General features: G+C 37.8%; 1 protein-coding gene and 1 pseudogene across 11 annotated transcripts in view; one reads left to right on the top strand and one right to left on the bottom strand.

The window, feature by feature from the left end:
- RABGAP1L (RAB GTPase activating protein 1 like) overlaps positions 1-21,224 on the top strand; it is a 697,071-nt gene that overhangs the window by 615,684 nt on the left and 60,163 nt on the right. The gene's annotated exons all lie outside the window — the stretch shown is intronic.
- Positions 6,033-7,481, bottom strand: LOC116423522 (annotated as a pseudogene).

A 21,224-nucleotide genomic window follows, 5' to 3' on the forward strand; every position in this document is an offset into this window, starting at 1 on the left:
GCCAGAACATTGCTATTATTTTGTATACAGTATATTTCACTTTATTTAAGGAGTACTTTCTGTTTTTTTTTTTCCCTGATAGCATCCTGCTCATCATATTTCTAGAGAACACTAATATTCTACCAGAAAATTCAAAAAATTTTCTTAATTACTATTATTAATTGTATTTCCTCCCATTTATTTTCTCTCTCTTCTTTCACCCTGTTCCTCCTCAAAAATGTTTTGCTACTGACCACTCTCTCCCTCAATACAGCCTCTTCTTTATCATCTTCCCCCACTTTCCCATATTTTATTTCCTTCCTCTTTTCCTGCAAAGTAAAATAGATTTTTTTATCCCTCTTGTATATGTATGTTATTTCCTATTTGCACCAGTTCTGATAAGAGTAAGGTTCACTCATTCACCCTTACTCCCCTTCTTTCCCTCCACTGTAAAAGTTTTTTCTTGCCTCTTTTTTAAATGGCAGATACTTTGCACCATTCCACTTCTCCCTTTTTCCCAGTACATACCTCTCTCACTTCTTATTTTCTTCATCATTTTAAAAAAAGATATTATCCCTTATGAACAATTTTCAGATGATGAAATTTGAACTATTTCTACTCATATGAAAAAGTATTCCAAATCACTATTGATCAGAGAAATGCAAATTAAGACAACTGTGAGATACCAGGACACACCTGTGTCATATTGGCTAACATGACAGGAAAAGATGACGAATGTTGGAGGGGATGCAGGAAAACTGGGGCACTTATGCATTGTTGGTAGAGTTGTGAATGGATCCAGCCATTCTGGAGAATGATTTCGAACTATGCCCAAAAAGCTATCAAACTGTGCATACCCTTTGGTCCAGCAGTGCTACTACTGGGCTTGTATCCCAAAGAGATATTAAAGAAGGGAAAGGGACCTGTATTTGCAAGAATGTTTGTGGCAGCCCTGTTTATAGTGGCCAGAAACTGGAAACTGAGTGGATGCCCATCAACTGGAGAATGGTTGAATAAATTGTGGTATATGAATGTTATGGAATATTATTGTTCTGTAAGAAATGACCAGCAGGATGAATACAAAGAGGCTTGGAGAGACTTACATGAACTAATGCTAAGTGAAATGAGCAGAACCAGGAGATCATTATATATTTCAATAATGATACTGTATGAAGATGTATTCTGATGGAAGTGGATTTCTTCGACAAAGAGAAGATCCAATTCAGTTTTCAATTGATTAATGATGGACAGAATCAGCTACACCCAGAGAAGAAACACTGGGAAATGAATGTGGATTACTTGCATTTTTGTTTTTCTTCCCAGGTTATTTTTACCTTTCTGAATCTGATTTTTCTTGTGCAACATGAGAACTATATGGATATGTACACATATATTGTATTTAAGATATACTTTAACATGTTTAACATAACTTTAACATGTATGAGATTGCCTGCCATGTAGGGGCGGGGGGGGGGGGGCGGGAAGGGAAAAGTTGGAACAGAAGTGGTTGCAAGCAACAATGTTGAAAAATTACCCTTGCATATGTTTTGTCAATAAAAAAGCTACTTTAAAAAAAAGATATTATCCCTTCATATTCAACTCATACCCATCCCCTCTTCCCTCCCTCCCTCCTCTCTCTCTCTCTCTCTCTCGCTCTCTCTCTCTCTCACTCTTTATATATATACACACACACATAAACACACACACATTCTTCTTCTAACTGCCATAATAATAATATTCTATTAATTTGCAAGTATTATTTCCCCCCATGTAGGACTGTCAATAGATAAACTTGTCATATCCCTTGTGATATCACTTTCCTGATTATCTTCTTATGTTTCTCAGAGCCCTGTATTTGAAAATCAAATTTTCCATTCGGTTCTAGTTTTTTCATCACGAATGCTTGAAAATCCTCTTTCATTGAATGACCACCTTTTCCTCTGACATTTTATACTCGGTTTTGCTGGGTAGGTGATTCTTGATTGCAAACCTAAGTCCATTACTCTCCGGAATATCATATTCCAAGCCTTTTGATCTTTTTAAGGTAGAAGCTCTAGATCTTGTGTTATATGGATTGTGGTTCCACCAGAATTGTTTCTTTCTGGATATTTGTAATATTTTCTCCTTGATTTGGGAGTTCTGGCGTTTGGCTGTAATATTCCTGGGAGTTTTCATTTTGGAATCTCTTTCAGGAAGTGGATTCTTTCTCTATTTTATCCTGTAGTTCTAGAATATCAGGACAGTTGTCCTTGATAATTTCTTAAAAGATGTTGTCCAGGCTCTTTTTTTGATCATGACTTGCAGGTAGCCCAATACTTTTAAAATTATCTCTCCTGGATCTATTTTCCAGGTCAATTGTTTTTCCAGTGAGATATTTCACTTTTTTCATATTATTTTCATTTTTTGGTTTTGCTTTATTATATCTTGATTTCTCATCAAGTCATTAGCTTCCATTTCCTCAATTCCATTTTTTAAAGGAATTTTCCTCAGTGAGCTTTTGTATCTCCTTTCTCAATTGTCCAATTTTGCTTTTCAAGACATTCTTTTCTTTATTAGTTTTTTGAATTTCCTTTTGCACCTCTCTCAGTTCTTTCCCAAATTTTTCCTCTATCTCTCTTGATATATTTTTTTTTATTAAAGCTTTTTATTTACAAAACATATGCATGGGTAATTTTTCAACACTGACCCTTGTAAAACCTTGTGTTTCAAATTTTCCTTCCCCCATCACCCCCTCCTCTAGATGGCAGGCAATGCAATACATATTAAATATGTTAAAATAAATGCTAAATCCAATATATACATATTATACAGTTATTTTGCTGCACAAGAAAAATCGGATCAAGAAGGAAAAAAATTGGGAAAGAAAACAAAATGCAAGCAAACAATTACAGAGAGTAAAAAGGCTATGTTGTGGTCCACACTCAATTCCCTAGTCCTCTGTCTGATTAGAGATGGCGCTCTTCATCACAAGATTATTGGAACTTATCTGAATCATCTCATTGTTGGAAAGAGCCATGTCCATCAGAATTGATTGTCGTATAATCTTGCTGTTGCTGTGTACAATGATCCCCTAGTTCTGCTCATTTCACTTAGCATCAGTTCATGTCTTTCTTGATTTTCAAAGTCCATTTTGAATTTTTCCCTGGCCTGGAGCCCCAATTCTTATTTTTTTTCTTTTGTAGACTTTAGATGTAGCAGCTTTGACTTTATCATCTTCTTAGTGTGTGGTTTGATCCTCCTTGTCACCATAATAACTTTCAATGGTCAGAAACCTTTTTTGTTTGTTTGTTTTCTGCTCATTTTCTTAGCCTATTAATCTGCTTTTAACTCTGTTATGGTAGGGTTCAGTTTCCAGGATGGAAAGTGCACTGTCCCAAGCTTCAGGATTTTTGTGCAGTTGTTTTCAGAAATCTTTCTAGGAATTTGATCCCAAGTACTCTCTTCTGCCCTGGAGCTGTTAGGTGGTATGTCCTTGCTCCACTGTAGCTGTAAGATCTAATGTGCTAAATTGGAGCTCCATGACCAAGATTGTGTTCCATTCCATACTCATGCTCCATTCCATTTACAGCTGCCTACTTCTTTAATTGATAGAAGTCATTTTGTAATCCTATTCAGAATCATCAGCAAATTTTAATTGGCTGAGAGTTAGACACACCAATAATGTTTAACTAGTTCAAACCTCCTGAGGTTCATAGCTGTCACACAATCTAAACATGGTTCCTATTGAAGGCTCAATAGGAGCCTTCTCCTTAGCCTTCTGCTAAATGTCAGTATAGCCCTGTGGATTGCTATTAAACTGAAAGGAACAGCCTTGGTTCCTTGCAAACAAACCTACATCAGGGAAACATTACCGAATGAATTTGATGGCCAGGCAGAGCTGAAAGCTGCCCCTTAGTTTTGTTTCACAGGCTGTGTGCGATGCTATAGTCAGCTAAATTGGAAGCAGATGGCCAGAGAGGATGATGGTGAGAGTGACTTCAAGCTGTGATCCATGTCCAGGTCTGCAGAGATGGCAAGTGTGTGCTTTCAAAGAGGCATCTCCAACCAAATGGAACTCAGCTGATCTTTGGGCCACCAGACTTTTTCTCTCCCCCATTTTGAGGAGACAAAAATCTTTTTTTTTTTTTTTTTTAAATTTAATAGCCTTTTATTTACAGGTTATATGCATAGGTAACTTTACAGCATTAACAATTGCCAAACCTCTTGTTCCAATTTTTCACTTCTTACCCCCCACCCCCTCCCCCAGATGGCAGGATGACCAGTAGATGTTAAATATATTAAATATAAATTAGATACACAATAAGTATACATGACCAAACAGTTATTTTGCTGTACAAAAAGAATCAGACTCTGAAATATTGTCCAATTAGCTTGTGAAGGAACTAAAAAATGCAGGTGGGCATAAATATAGGGATTGAGAGTTCAATGTAATGGTTTTTAGTCATCACCCAGAGTTCTTTCTCTGGGCATAGCTGGTTCAGTTCATTACTGCTCCATTGGAAATGATTTGGTTGATCTTGTTGCTGAGGATGGCCAGGTCCATCAGAACTGGTCATCATATAGTATTGTTGTTGAAAGACAAAAATATCAAGAAATTCTTCAATTCAATAAATTTTAATTGAGCATAGATGATGTGCCAGGTATGCCATGTTGGATTTTGGAGATATGATATTAAAAATGAAGCCCTAGAGAGCATATCTTTTCCTGAGAGAAAAAGAAAAAAATATGGATACAAATAAGAAATATAAAACATATCAAAATCAAATGCAAAGTGATGGGGGAACAAGGTGGGGAGAGTACACTAATCAGGGTAAGTCACTTAACCGGTATCTGCCTTCAGTTTCCCCATCTGTAAAATAGGAGAAACATTAGCCACTATTTTATGGTGGGATTGTAAGATATGTGTAACATGATATATGATAAAGTACTTTGCAAACATTGAAGTGCTACATAAATGTTAGCAATGATGGTGATGATCTGTATTATTACTTCTTACTAATTCTCTGTCTCCCAAGAGGCCAAATCTAACCTGTGACTTTCTCAAAGATTTGTATTCCTCCTAAGATGTATTGTCTTTGAGCTGAGTATTGCCTGTATCTCTAAAAGGATCCTGGTAATCCTTTAGACATGGGCCATAGGAACAGAGCCCCTGTACAGAATACCTGGAGGATATTACCTAATACCTGTTTTAAAATCTTTCTCAGTTGGATGAAGTATGTATACATAAACAAAAAGGTGATATGTTGTGGTTTTTCTTGGAAGGCAGCCTTAGTCGCAGTTGCAATCAATAATTGATCCAAAATCGCAGCCAGCTGCTAAAAATGCAAACGTTTATTTCTCCTTCTGAATTAGCTCGGTTAGTTAAGGCCTATCCATCAATATGGGAGGCATTACACATAGTTACATAAGCACATAGCAAAATAAACCAGGCTAGTAGTAGTGTAACAAACAACATGAATTAACAGGAGAATTTACACATTAAAACATTTTGAAGTAAACAATTTTTCATATACAACATTATACATGTCCATAAGTTCTAAAAATAGTCCAAAAGGAACCCACTGTCCATCAATATAACACAGTCTAGTAGCAATGTAACAACATGAATCAACATGAGGATTTGTACAATTGTCCCTAAGTCCTAGAAATAGTCCCAAAGAAGTCCATTGTCCATTAATGTGCCAAGAATCCAATAATAGATTTTTAACAGTCTCATTATCATCCATGCTCTTCCAATATCAGATGTTTCTTGAATCTTCTCCTTTGTTTAGAGGTTTTTCTTTTCTCTTTCTCTCTGATGGACAAGGCGAATACGGCTCGTTGACACCCATCTGATTCCTTCTCCTCCTGTAGAGATACAAGCAAATCCTCTTCCCCAAGCAGTTTTAACCTATCTGGTCCCTTCCATTCACCACTTTCTGGATTTCTCCACATCACCTGGCAATTATCTAGAGATAGTGGAGCTGCTCGCACTGGACACTGCTCTTCTGGTGGGTTATAAAACCTGTCTGCTGGAGCCAGTGCATCTTTTTATCAAAAATTTAAAAATTTTAAATGGTATAGAGAAGTAAATTTAGAAGTTCTCTAGGGTTACCCGTGGCTCCCCCTTTCCTTAAAGTGTCCTTTTAAAGGCTCAGAAGCCCTTCCGGTGGTGGCTTGAGGGGAACCTTCCCTAATGTAAACTTCTTTGCCACAAACTGTTTGAGCTCCTCAGCTGTCAGTTCGTTCTTGGGTGTGAACAGGTTCTCGGCCGTGTTACCAGCCCCGGTCGGCGGCTCAGAGGAGGAGGAGGGGTCGCCGGGCCCAAAGCCGCTGGTGGGCAGTCCAAACAAGTTGGCCCCCGAGCCCGAGGGGCCGAAGCCACCCCACCCTGTTGCGCCACTCCCTCCCCCAAAAGCAGGGGTGCTGGTGGCACCTGCTGTGCTTAATGGGGAAGAAGCAGGAAATCCTGAAAACCCCGCTGATCCAAAGCTAAAAACTTCCGGGCTTTTGAATGAAAAAGATGCTGCCGAGACAGTGGAGGACTCCCCAAACCCAAAGGAAGTGGGAGTGGAGGAGGTCATTGTCGAGCCGGAGGAAGATGCAGCTGTGAGCGCCAGGGAGGCCGGTGAGCCAAAGACAGAGGTGCTGTTGCCTGACGGGGCGGCCCCAAATCCCAAAGTAGGCTTAAAACTGAAATTCTGGACACTGCTGCTGCGGCTGTTATTGCTGCTCCCCGGGAAGGCTGCTGAACCGAATGTGGAGGTTGGCTGACTCTGAAATCCAAAGGTAGGAACCACTTGTACCCCTTCATTCTTCAGTTTGGAAAACAATGCTCCTTTGGTTGCTGAATTTATGTTCTTCAGTTCAAGTAACCTGCTCTTCCACAGGTTTACTAATTGCTGGATAGAATTCAGATAGCTTTGTAAGTTATTGCTGCTTATATAGTTAGAGTATTCAAGTCTCAACTCTTCTGGTGAAATATCTGTAAAACCTGATATATTTGGCTTTTCTTTCACTGGTGAATAAACAGAGAACATCCACTGCCCTGAAGATTCCCAAACTTCCATGTCCTTTACTATTCCTTCAGTCAGTTTATCTTCTTCATTTTTCTGCCCATCCACTTGGTTAGAGTTCAGTGAAGAGAATCTCTTCTGAGAAAACCCCACATTTCTGCTTCCACTACTTGAAGCTCCTGAGTCAAAGGACCCAAAGGATGTCTTCCCTGGATCTCTGCTGCCCCTCCAAGTTGGGGATTTGGAGAAATTAGATGGTTGGATGACATTAGAATATCTCTGAGAACTGTTGCTCCATCCCCCTCGGCTACAACCGGAGGGCGCCGCCGGGTACTGCTGCGGCAGAGGCCGACCCCCGCCACTGCCCCCTCTCCGGTGCTCGTTCCAGCAACGCTCCCCAAAGCGGCAGCGGCCCTGCAGGAAGAACTGGCAGATGGTCATGGCGGAAGGCCTTCTTGGAAGGCAGCCTTAGTCTCAGTTGCAATCAATTGATCCAAAATCACAGCCAGCTGCTAAAAATGCAAACGTTTGTTTCTCCTTCTGAATTAGCCTGGTTAGTTGAGGCCTATCTCTCTGCCTGGCTCCAAGAGCTCTTGCCGCTTTGTCTTCTGCCTCTGCTTTCTTCAGCCTCCAGCCAGCTCCGACTTGTGGCTTCTCAATCTCCAGTCTATCCCACCTGAAGAAGTAGTCTTTTCTTCCGGAGTGTTCTGTCTCAGAGCCCTGTTGATGTTCTGGAGAAATTCCTCTTTTGCTCCAAGAGCTTCCTTCATTTATGTGATCTCCCAAAGGTTAACTCCGCCTTCTGGAGGGAGAGGGATTCTGGGTTATCTAGAGGTGTGAACTCAGACTAAGCCAGCCCTGAATTCTCCTGTGAACTCCATTCAGTACTTAGATACTTATGAGATCTCTAAAGGTGTGAACACAAGCATTGTTCAATCAGTTCCACTTAGTATCTTGTTTCAGGTTCTGGCCCAAAACAATTCTTTCTAAGAGTAAATTAACTCCAATGTCTTAACACTTTGTAAAGTAATGTCTTAACACTTTAGTAAAGATTCCAACAGTGATAGGCAGAAAATCCTAATTGAAGAATTGAGCTAGATATTTTATGATGTATACATCACTAGTTATTGTTGTTTAGAGATTATAATATTGGCAGTATTTGCGTGATAAATGTTACTCTAAATCAGGGGTTCTAAACTTTTTTTCATGAACTGTCTTAGCAGAAAAATGAACTCCTTCTTAAAATGATATTTTAAATGTATCAAGTAAAATTCATAGCATCACAAAGGTAATCATTTGTATTGAAAATATTTTTTAAAAAGTTCCCAGATGTCATGTTTGAAATCCCTAGAAATACTCATCTGAAAAAATTATAAGCATAGTCATAAACTGTTGAAGCTGAAATTTAAATACCATGGGTTCAACCTTAAATTACCTTGCATCTAATCTCTTCATTTTATGGGTAAGAAAACTGACAAGTTAAGCCTGGGAGTCAATAATAAATGGCTGAGGAGGGGTCTGAACTAATGTTTTCTTGATTCCAGATGCTCACTCTGGTGCATCATAGTGTCTTTCAGGTCATGTAGCTTAGGTTCTTAATTTTACAAGTGAGAAAAGATCTAGACAATTTCAATGACTTGACCATGTCCACATGATAAGATTATTGTTAATTAGGACCTTTCTCAGGCCAGTTTCCTGGCCCCTTATTGGAAAGAAATGAGGTTCTCATAAACCATTCAACAGTTAACAAAACCCATAGCATAGATAGGCTAAATGTTGGATCCTTGTTATGTAACCTATCTTCCCATCTCCCAGTAAAATGTGTCATAGTACCACAGAGCAGAAGACATCTGCCTGATCTGAAGGGCTTAATGGGCCTTTTATGCCTTTAGGAGATCAAGATGCTATGTCACCAAGGATTGAAGCCATCTGGAAGCTATTGTTAACTATAGCAAAGCAGAGCTAGAGCCTTCACTCTCTTACGGTCAAAATAAGGTAAACTAAGGTGCAAAATTCTAAGCATGAACAATTTATTAGTAAAACATAAATTTACCAATAAATGGGATCACAGCTTCCTCAGCAAAGCTAAGACCCTGGCAGGCAACAAGTCATGATTAGCTAAATAAGTTCAGTATCATGGATGGCATAGTCAACGATAGGTTACAGAGCTGAAGCAAAGCGGACATTATGACTGGTTGGAAATTGAGAATGAGGGGCTAGCAAGAACCCTCATCTTTCCTTCTGTGACTAAGAAATGCTCATTGTTTGAGTCTATCTGCAAAGTTAGAGATAGTGTGCTGGAATCTTTACAAACTGTTAAGCCATTGGAGTTGATTTGATCTTAGAGATATTTTGGGCCAGAACTTGAACTTGAAACAAGGTACTAAGTGGAACTGACAGAAACAATGGTTAAATCTAGTTTAGCATTGATTTAATCCTACAACAAATAATGGTTTCCCAGTGATATAATGATGGGTGTGTACTCAGTGCACAGCATATAAGTAAGAAGCTTTCAGGGCCAGGGAGGACTCTGGAAGAAAGCCTATAAGCCCTATCTTCGAGTTTAGAGAGATTTATCATATCTTCTACCTTGGTGCTGGCCGGAGGCTGAAGAAAGCAGAGGCAGAAGCCAAGGACAGAGCTGAAATGCTCTTGGAACCAAGCAGAGAGATAGGCCTCAACTAACCGGGCTGATTTGTAAGGAGAAATAAACGTTTGCAATTGTTAGCAGCTGGCTGAGATTTTGGATTAATTATTTATTGCAACTGAGACTAAGGAAAACCACCAACATTTTGGCGCCCAACGTGGGGCTGACAGGACCCTCAGCTGATTTTAGTGGAAAAGCTCCGATCCTGATTTCAGTAGAAAAGCCTCTGATCCTGATCTTAAGTGGAAAAGCCTGTGATCCTGATCGAGTGGAAAAGTCTTCTCAAATGAGAAATTAGAGTGAGTACAACAAAGAAAATTTTGTAGAATTTCAGCTAAGCTGGGACAGATCTTTAGAAAACAGCCTTCTGTTTCTGTACAAGGAAAATGTTTAGAGAGCATTGTTAAAGTTATGGAAAGCCAAGGTTTGATTATAATTATGGAGCAGATCACTGAACTTTTACAAACTGTTAAGAAAATATGTCCTTGTTTCTCTCTGGAGAAAGAATTGGATCTGGATGAATGGAACCTAGTAGGAGAGGATCTTTGTCAATTCTGTAATAAAAATGGCCCTAACTCAATTTCTAAAGACATGTTTAATACATATAATTTAATACAACTGGCCATAAGAAGTTATTTAAGTGTTAAAATGAAAAAGAAGAAAGTGCCAACTAAATAAACTACGTGATAAGCAGGAAAATTCAGATAATGGAGTTAAGTACAATCCTGAGTGTGATACTTCACAGCAGGAAGAATTATATCATTCTTCATCTCCGGAAGAAGAGGAAAAGAGAGAGGCAGAAACACAGCCAGCTTCTCCTGTGAAGCAGAATATGACAAGATTAGAAGAAGCATTAATTAAAGCAAAAAATAAAGGAGAAGATATATCTGGTTTTATAAATGTATATTCTGTGATGGAAAAGATTGACTCTTCAGGTCAAAAAGAAAGACAATACACTCCTTTTAATTTGGAAAAACTTAAAAAGATTTGAAAAAGGGTTGCACTCTTTATGGGGCTACATCATCTTATGTGAAGATGTTGCTAGATAATTTGTCTTATGAAATCTTAACCCCGAATGATTGGAAATCCATAGCGAAAACATGCTTAGAACCGGGACAAAATTTGTTGTGGCTTTCAGAGGATCATGAATTATGTAGGCTTCAAGCCCTACACAATAGGCAACCAGGAACTATTGGACAAATCACTTTTGACCAACTAGCTGGTGAAGGTCAGTTTGCAGAGAATTCAGAACAGATTTATTATCCTATACCAGTGTATGAGCAAATTTCTAAGGCTGCAATAAAAGCTTGGAATTCTCTCCCTGGACAAAAAGATGGAAATGAAGCTTTCACAAAAATAGAGCAAGGTCCCAATGAACCTTTTGCAGATTTTGTGGGACGTTTGCAAATGGCTATGATCAGAACCATTGGAGATAATGCTGCTACAGAAATAATGATGAGGCATTTGGCTAAGGAAAACGCCAATGAGATTTGCAAAAGAATTATATGGGGACTAGACAAAGATGCTCCTTTAGAGGAGATCATAAGAAGCTGTGCCACAGCGGGCACAAATGCTTATTATACCCAAACTATGATGAACATGGAAAGACAGGGTCCTTCTTGGCAACAGAATTCTAGAGAAACTCGTAGATGTTTTCAGTGTGGAAAAGTTGGACATTCGAGAGCCCAATGCAGATATGGAGATAGAATGAGAAGACAGGGTGAGAGAAAACCCAAAACCCCATGTCCAAAATGCTATCAAGGCTTTCACTGGGCCTCTGAATGTAGATTGACTCAGAGAAGTGAGAAGCAGGGCCCAGCTCCTAAGTATCAATCAAAGGACAGGTGGGGCATGATAGCAGCTGAGGTTACACCCAGAGAGTCTTTAGAAATTCAGGACTCTGATGTCATCAACCAACAGAAAAGCAATCAGGATTACAGTTGGGGAGAATACAGGCCTTTTAATCAAACAGGGCAGTATTAACACAAGAAGAGACTGTTTCAAGTTCTTCAAAGTAAAGGAGAAGATTCAAGAAACATCTGTACTGAAAGAGCATGGTTGATATTGGATTCTTGGCACATTAACTAATGGACAATGGATTTCTTTGGGACTATTTTTAGCACTTATGGAGATGTATAATTCTGTATGTTGATTCATGTTATGAAAAATTGTTTATTTCAAAGTTTACAGGAATCATTGGATTCCTGGCACATGAACTAATGGACAATGTGTAAATGTGTAAATTCTCATGTTAATTCATATTATTTGTTAACATTACTACTAGCCTGTGTTATATTGCTATGTGCTTATGTAATTGTGTGTAATGCCTCCCATATTGATGGATATCTGTATTCACCTTGTTTCAAGTGAGCCCCTTTAGAAACCCCCTAATCTGATTTGATTGTCTATTGGTATTTTCATCTCCCTTCCTGAGATGTCAGGGAAGGCGTGATCACCTTTTTGGAGTTTTCACCTCCTTAAGAAGTCAAGGAGGTTATGATTGCCTATGTTCTAAATCAAAAGAAAGGGGGAGATGCTGGAATCTTTACAAACTGTTAAGCCATTGGAGTTGATTTGATCTTAGAGATATTTTGGGCCAGAACTTGAAACAAGGTACTAAGTGGAACTGACAGAAACAATGGTTAAATCTAGTTTAGCATTGATTTAATCCTACAACAAATAATGGTTTCCCAGTGATATAATGATGGGTGTGTACTCAGTGCACAGCATATAAGCAAGAAGCTCTCAGGGTCAGGGAGGACTCTGGAAGAAAGCCTACAAGCCCTATCTTCGAGTTGAGAGAGATTCATCATATCTTCTACCTTGGTGCTGGCCGGAGGCTGAAGAAAGCAGAGGCAGAAGCCAAGGACAGAGCTGCAAGAGCTCTTGGAACCAAGCAGAGAGATAGGCCTCAACTAACCGGGCTGATTTGTAAGGAGAAATAAACGTTTGCAATTTTTAGCAGCTGGCTGAGATTTTGGATTAATTATTTATTGCAACTGAGACTAAGGAAAACCACCAACAATAGTGGACCATACTTCTTTGGGCAACAAAGCAAACATCCTTGAAGGATAGCTTGGTGGTATAAAGATATGAGATCAGACTCCCTGGCATCTACCTGCATCCCAAGAACTAACCCAAGTTACATGGACAAGAATTGAGGTAATTAGTTGCCCATGAGTAGTTGATTATTCTGAATTATGGTTCCATTGTCATTGCTTAATAACTGGTTGCCTCTCTAATTTACAAAAAAAGTATATATCTTAAAATGTTAATTTGTAATATTTTAAAGTGAATCTCAAAGATGTAACTAGTGATGATGATTTGTAAAATAATTTGTGTCAACACTAAAAATAATTTAAGTAAAGTTGTACTAACTTGATTATGAAAACATACTAGATTTAATTATAAATTAGATCACCTATAGGATTTAAGAAGTGGGTTGTGGATCACAGAATTTTCGAGGAAAAAGAATACTTAGTCTAGCCCACAGCCAGGTTAAGAATCTTCTCCGTGCAAAATAAAATTTATAACGATTTCAGTTACATTCTTGTCTTGAGAATCACTCCCTTTGAGACTGTGATAAAAGATCCATGTATGTCTCATCAGTCTAGTAAACTATTTCTTTATCTTTTTTCTTTTTGGCAGATGTCTCAATACTATTGCATTGAATTATCTTAGAAAATATTCTGGTTTTTGTATTGCTTTGGGAAAATGTAATTGAGTCAAATTATGGTGAATAACAAATTGAAGTATGGTTCTACTAAAAATGAGTTGGAAAAATTGATATCCTGCAGTTTTTCTTTAAATTATTGGGTAGTCAAACCAAAATAAGCTTTTTTATAAAAAAAAATTAAAACTATTTTCAACATTTTAAGGAAGATATTTATTTTTAGTACAGGGAGACATTTCTCTTCAAGCTGAAAATTTATAAACCAAATTTCAATCATGTTTTATTTTCACTTTTGTTTTTTAAAATACAAAAATATGAGAAACATAAATGTGTAATATGCACACCCACATGCACACAGAGAGAAGAATACTGTAACCAGAACAACAGGGTAGTAACTGTGTGCTTGATAATAGATGCTGACAGTCCTTACCCTTCTGCAGCAGTATAGAAGCAATTAAGCTTAGCACCTCGTTAACAAGAATAATTAATTAAAATGGTATACTACCATATGTAGTACATGTTTCTTCTTCATAGCACTTGCTTCTTTTTTCCAGCCCCAATATGGCAGCTCCCGAGAGACCTCCTCATTCCATCTTAGGGTCTCTTTTCTCTTTCTTGTTCCATCAACCTCCTTCACTCCCACCCCCACCCTCCCAAAAAAAGACAAAGAAAATCCATCTGAATTTGTCTTAACAAGTTGACTTAAGTGCATTTTATGCTGTTTCCTTAGAGTGCCACAATGACTAATTATGAGTTTGGGGTCTCCCAAGAGTCCTAGTGAAGAAATTAAAGTTTAAATCTTGACTAGGACTTTTGGGAAGCCTTGTATAACATATTCAACGAGTAGATCATTTAAATTTTCCCTTCACATGAAACATGTCAGGTGAACTCCAAATATGCCTATTTGAGAACACCTATTGATTTTAATCTCAGAGATTTTATGTGTGAAGTGTAGTTAATATTGCTAAAAATGTATTGCAACCCAGATGTGGTATTAAATATACCCATTGCTTCAGCTTATTTAAATTAGTTCCTCTCTTCACTTTTCCCTCATCTACCCTTTGGAGAGATGACTATGACATCAAAGGAGCTCCATCAGCAAACGACTCATTCCTCTTTATTTGCCTTTCCTGGTTATTTTTTTAAAATGATGTCTGACATTAGAATTATGAAGGAAGGCAATAGACTGAGTTTGAAAAGTTCCCTTTGGAGTGTTCTTCACAGCATGAGTTGTATAGTGTGTTTCCCCTCTTGTAAATTATTAGAGGGGGAATTTATTAGAGAAAACACCACTTAAAAATTTTAACAGCTGCTATAAACTGTCATTTGGTGCTCTCAGCTGACATTCAGCTGCTGAAATCTAGTACTGAGCTTTCACTTTCAGCTACTGGAGGTCTTTCAACTCCTGTTCCCATGGAAATGAGGACTAGATGGAAGTAAGGTAAGGGTGTTGGAACAGACATTTTCCTTTCCTTTTCCTCCCAATGGTTTCCATGGAAATGGGAACATAGAGTCCAACCCATGCTGTCGAGCAGCAATTCTATTGGAGACTGTAATAGCTGTACCCTAAGCAGGCTCTACTTCCATTTAAATTTCTACTGAGTATTGGTTGCTGCGTTTATATATCAGAATTTCAAAGGCCATTCACTGTCATGATTTTCATTTTGTTCTCAAAACAACGTGTCTTGGGGGAGAGGTTATGGTGCCTATTTAATTTTTTTCCACAATATTTTATTGATACTTTCTCTTTTTGAAACCACTTCTTGGTAACCTTACAGCTAAGATGTGTTCGATATGGTGACTGTTTCCAGCACCTTATGAATCCTTCTGTAGTCATAGATTAGCACCTTCCCACCCTGAGATGAATGATACGTGTTTCATCATCATTCCTCTGGGGAAAAAATGAGTTGCAGTTCCTGGCACACAGTAAGCACTTGCTAAATAATATTGAATTTAATTGAATTCTTAATCCAAATTCTTATTAGGACCATTTCAGGCAAAAGAAGCTAGGAAGGCTGGGAGGTCAATTTGGTGTAAAGGATTGTGCATTGACATGAAGGAAAATGGAAAGAACTGGGGTTTAGATTCTGCCTCAGATACTTACATGATCCTGATCAAATCATTTAACTCCAATTTGGGTCTTCATATTCATCATCTTAAAATGGAATTTGGGGTGGATTTAATGACTTGTTATGGTCTCCCTACTAGACTGAGTTTTTTTTTAGGGCAGGAACTTTTCTTTTGCCTCTTTTTGTATCCCCAGTGTTAAGCATAATGCCTGTTATATAGCAGGTGCTTTAAAAAAATGCTCATCAATTGACTAATAGCAAACCTAGAAAAAGCAAATCTGGGTTTTCTGTCTCAAATTAACTGCTTCTTCCATTTTATCATTCTAAGACATCATGTTTAGCTTGTGCTAGAAATAATGGCAAGCCTCTTCCCTTTGTGTCGCTTGTAATTTTTGTTGTTATTGAAATCATGGTGATCAGAGATTCTTGTTATGTAGCTTCACAAGGAAAATATTACTGGTTTTTTTTTAAATAGATTTTTGTGATAGTGAGCTTCTTGGGATCATTGAAAGTGCCATACATTTCCCCAAATGTGATTAGAGCCTTTTTTTCCACCATTTCAGTCTTGGGCATAATTTGGTATCTGTGGAGCTAAGATTTAATAGACTACCTCAGTGGGCTGTTGTGGATGAAAGACACAGTAATTGTTTTGTTCAACTTGCTTTTCCCAAGTTACTGATTTTACTGATTTCTTTCAAATGACTGTGGATTGCATTGAAGAGATATTACTGTTAATCTTGTCTCTTCTTCCTGCTATGCCTTAATACTTGCCCTAACTCCTGCCTTGGTAGATTTCTGTAATAAAACCAGCATGGTGGCTCAGTAGATAGATGCGATTAAAGTCACAAAGATCTGAGTTCAATGAGATACCAGACACTTAAGTAGCTGTATGGCCCTACGCAAGTTATTTACCTTCCTTCAGCTTCAATTTCCTCATTTATACATATATTGTATCAGGCAAACTGTACTATTCAATGTCCCTTATGCATGCCTGATGCTTTTCTGTATAGAGGTTTTGGTTCATAATACTTTATGTCTGGATATTCTGTTCCTTTCCTCCTCATTCTCCTTTGAATTTCTACCCATCTTTTAAAATGTAGCATCAATATAATCTCTTCCCTGAAGCCTTCCATGATCATAATTTTTCTCGATTAGTCATAATCTTTCCCATGAAACTTCACATGGTACTTTAATTATATCTTATATTTTAAGGTTTATAAAGTACATTATTTTTATTTTTCTTGGTTTTTAAATTTTTTTTTCAGTATGTCTGGCTCTTTATAACCCCTTTGGGGGTTTTCTTGGCAAAGATACTGGAAAGGTTAGCCACTTCCTTCTCTAGCTCATTTTAGAGGTGAGGAAAGTAAGGAAAGTAAGGCAAACAATAAAGTTGAAGGGCTTGACCAGGGTCACACAGATAGGGTCTCAAGGCTGATATAGAAAGCATTCAGATTCACATATAAATGTGATTGCCTTGAAAGGGCCTTCTCACTCTAAAATACTGCCATTTACCTTTGTTCGGAAAAACAATTAATTTTAGTATATCTCTAAACAAAATCTGTTATACATACATATATGTGTATATACATACACATATGTGTATATACATACATACATATAAGTATATATATATATATATATATATATATATAATTTACTTTCTGAGTCTTGTTTTGTCTTGGCAAGGTAATTGGGGTTAAGTGGAGTTAAGCCTAAGGTTACATAGCTAGTAAGTCTAGGGCTGAATTTGAACTTTGATCCTCCTGACTTCCAGGCTGGTACTCTATCCACTGTGCCATCTAGCTGCTCCTTGTTTTGTTGATACATTTTTCCTTCAACTATTCATGGGTCCCTTTCTTTTGATAACATAACAATATCAGTGAATGATGAATTTTACTAGTTTTGTGGCTTCTCCACATTGTCTTTATATCACTACAGTTGTTTATGTATATTGTTCTTTTGGCTCTCCTTTCTTCACTCTGTATTGTCCGTCTATCTTTGACACTTTGGCGTGTATTGTCATGTGTGCAATATATTTCATCTTCCCTGGCAGGCAGACAAAGACATCATGGAAGCTGGAACCATGTCTTATTGAAGCTTCTGTGTTACCCACAGCCTGACTGTGCTCTGCTTGTACTATGACCTTAAGCTTATTGAGTCATAGATGTACAGCAGGAAGGCTGGGATAGATTGTTTGGCCAAGATCACACAGATAGAGATGGAGATTACATTTAACCCCAGGTCCTCTGACTCCAAATCCAGTGCCCTTTTCTTCTGGGGAGAGCTTAAAATTTGCCAATTTTAAGTAATCCTCAGTGTCTTCTCATTTAGTTAATAGATGAATCCTGTTATGGTAGACATACTAGGTCTTCCACTTTTTAATCTTCATAGTATTAAGACAGCTTCTTGTCCCTAAAAATTAATCATTATTATCATTATGTCTTTTTTGGCTCCAATATTGAAGTGCAAAATTTTGCAAAGGATCTATGATTTCATTAGCATAGAACACTCCAGATTGGGAACTCCCTTTACTGATTTGAGCTGCAGCCCTTCTGTAATTTAGTAGATCAGTTCTAGGACATTTCAATGCTTGAAATTAAAAAAACAAATAATATTAATTTTTAACCATAATATATTCAGAAAATACTTCATTTGATAGCTATTTATTAATTACCTTCCAGACAGATGACCATACTAAGTATTTTAAATTATATAAAGAAATATATGGTACAGTCACTTCTCAGGGATCATACAGCTTATTTGGAAAACTGATGTTTACATATGAAAAATTAAACAATTAGAAATATGTGATAAATGTCAAATGAGTGATTCAGGTGTAGATGCTATAAGTATTTAATCAAGACAACAAGCATTTTTAGTGGGGGTTTTTTGGTTGTTGGGGTTTTTTTTTTTGTTTGGTTTGGTTTGGTTTTTGTTTTTGCAAGTGACTTGCTTTGGGACATACAGCTAGTAAGTGTTAAATGTCTTAAGGCAGGACTCGGATCCTCCTGACTCTAGGGCCAGTGCTCTATCCACTGTGCAATCCAGCTGCTGTGAGTAAGCACATGTTTTGTGCCAAGCATTGTGCTAAGCATTGGATCTACAAAAAGGTAAAAGACAAATGTTGCTCTCAAGGAGCGTGTAGAAAAGTGAAAAATCATTGTGAGCTGAAATAAAAGAGGAAAGTTTCATGCAGGAGGTGGAATTTGAACAAGTCTGAAACATGAATTAGGTTTGGATAGGAAGGGACTGTTTTGTGAGTGACAAGTGAAGTGAGATTCAGCACAGAGCAACCTGTGTTAAGCAAACACTAGAATAGCCTGGCTGTCTGGTCTGGATTGGGGACTAGTAGAACCTAAGAGAAAAAAATTAAGCAGGCACAAGATTTGAGAGGACTCTGAATACCAAATGTAACATATTTGGACTTTATATGTAGGCCTTGAGAAACAACTGAAGATTTGATCAGAAAAGAAAACAGGAAGTTAGTGGATCAAAAGCATCACTGTGTGGAATGGATTTGATAGCAGGCAAACTAAAGACAGAGAAATAAGTTTGAAGGCTATTGCAATAATCGTTATAGTTAGACATCTACACCTGTGAAAAATGCTAAGAATTTTCATTTCCCACAATAATATTGTCAAACCTACAGTAAAGGAATCTTTTGGAGGCAATTACATCTGTTCATTACTCAGATTTTGCTCTGATGTGCTGCCCCCAGAGAAATGCCCATTCTGAAAGCTCCAGAAGAGATTAACACCAGGATGTACTTATTCCTAACTGTGAAGTATTCAAAACACATCAGATAATTTTTCTCTTAATACTCTCAACTGAGCTGAAAAATACATCCATTTAAGTTTGAGCTCAATGGCATACTACTTACATAATTATAATAATAAGACTGGAAAAGGACCAGGAAAGATTATTTGAATTATCCTCTTGCCTTGAAATGGAAATGAAACAGAATGATCCTAGACCTGTGAAAATCTATCCTATTTGAAGGGCCTCCAGAAAAAGCTTACCACAGCCTTCATTGGTAACCCCTTCTGTATGTTGGTTCCAATAACAAAAAGAAGTAAGTCAGGAAATTTGTTGGGATAGAAAATGAGTTCATTTGGAATTGAATACAAATCCTTGGTGAATGATCAAAATAGGAGATAGTCCAAAAGATTGGCTTATTTTATAGACAAGCTACTTTTGAATTATTACTATTCTCTGAATAATAATTATAGCTAATAATTGTATAGTGCTTTAAGCTTTGCAAAGTGCTTTCATAACACTGGAAGGTAAATGTTTTTATTATACCAATTTTTGTTGTTTAGTCATTTCAGTCATGTTTTACTTTCCTATTTGGGGGTTTTCTTGGCAGAGATACTGGAGTGGTTTGACATTTCCTTCTCCAAGTCATTTTACATTTTACAGATGAGGAACTGAGGCAAACAGCATAACATAGCTAATAAGATCTGAGACCGTACTTGCACTCATCAAGAGGAGTCCTCCTGACTCCAGCCCCCCTATCCAGATGTACCCCCAATTTTGCAGGAGAGGAAACTGAGACTGTGGGAGAGTTTATGACTTGCCTAACTCACACAGCTAGTCAGGCTAAATTCCTGAAACTAAATTTGAACTCAGGCCTTCTTGATTTCAAATCTAGAGCACTAAGAGACATAACTGGCCTAGTTTCCCATACTTGAAGAAGAGGTATCTATGACTCTCACCTGTGTCTTACGCCCCACACCAGATGGCCTTTTTATCTGTCAATTCTACCTCTACAATGTCTCTTGTTATCTCTATCCCCTCCTTCCCACTCCCACTTCCATAAAGAAAAACAACCAAGTCCTTATTACCTCATACTTGAGTGACTAGAGTGACCTCATAAATGTTCTCTCCCCAATTTATCTTCCCTCTATCATTTTATCTTACTAAAGCATCATCCTGCTTACTTTTCATAGGCTTCTCTGTTTTAGTTCTAGCTCCCCTGTTATACATTAGTCAAAGTATATTCATTTCTTCTCGTCAAACACAGCTTGTCCTTTCCATTTCTTCCTTTGTGCCTGGCACACAGTAAGTGCTTAATAAATGCTCCATGGTTGATGAGGAGACAAAAATCTCAAGAAATGCTTCAATTGAATAAATTTTAATTGAGCATAGATGATGTGCCAGGTATGCCATGTTGGATTTTGGAGATATGATATTAAAAATGAAGCCCTTAGGCAGCATATCTTTTCCTGAGAGAAAAAGAAAAAAATATGGATACAAATAAGAAATATAAAACATATCAAAATCAAATGCAAAGTGATGGGGGAACAAGGTGGGGAGAGTACACTAATAACAGGGTTTCAGGAAAAGCCACCTAAAGGAAGGTTGAACTGACCCTTAAAGGGACAGGAGCTTTTGGGGTCAAAGTGAGGAGAAAGGGCTTTCCAGACATTGGAACGTTTTGTACTAGGAGCACCCACTTACTTGCCAGTTTTGGCTCTCTGGGTAGGTAAGCTGAAGCCAGGTTGTGAAGGGCTTTAAATGCCAAAAGAGTTTGTATTTTATCATAGAGATAAATAGGTAGCTGCGAAACTTCTTAAGCAGGAGAGACATAAAGAATGGGGGAAGGGAGGCAGTGATGTGCACCAGGCACTGCTGCATTAAGAGGGGTTTTTTTTTTGTTTTTGTTTTTGGCAAATATCTTATGTAATAATAATACTAATAAATATGAGCTAACATTTTTATAGTGCTATGTGCTAAGGATATAAATATTATCTTGTTTGATCCTCACAACAAACCCTGCAAACCAAATGCTATTATCCTCATTTTATAGGCGAGGAAACTTGAGACAAACGGGTTAGATGACTTGTCTGGGGTCACTGCTG

Source organism: Sarcophilus harrisii, chromosome 4 (assembly GCF_902635505.1).
Source record: "Sarcophilus harrisii chromosome 4, mSarHar1.11, whole genome shotgun sequence".
Classification (NCBI taxonomy): domain Eukaryota; kingdom Metazoa; phylum Chordata; class Mammalia; order Dasyuromorphia; family Dasyuridae; genus Sarcophilus; species Sarcophilus harrisii.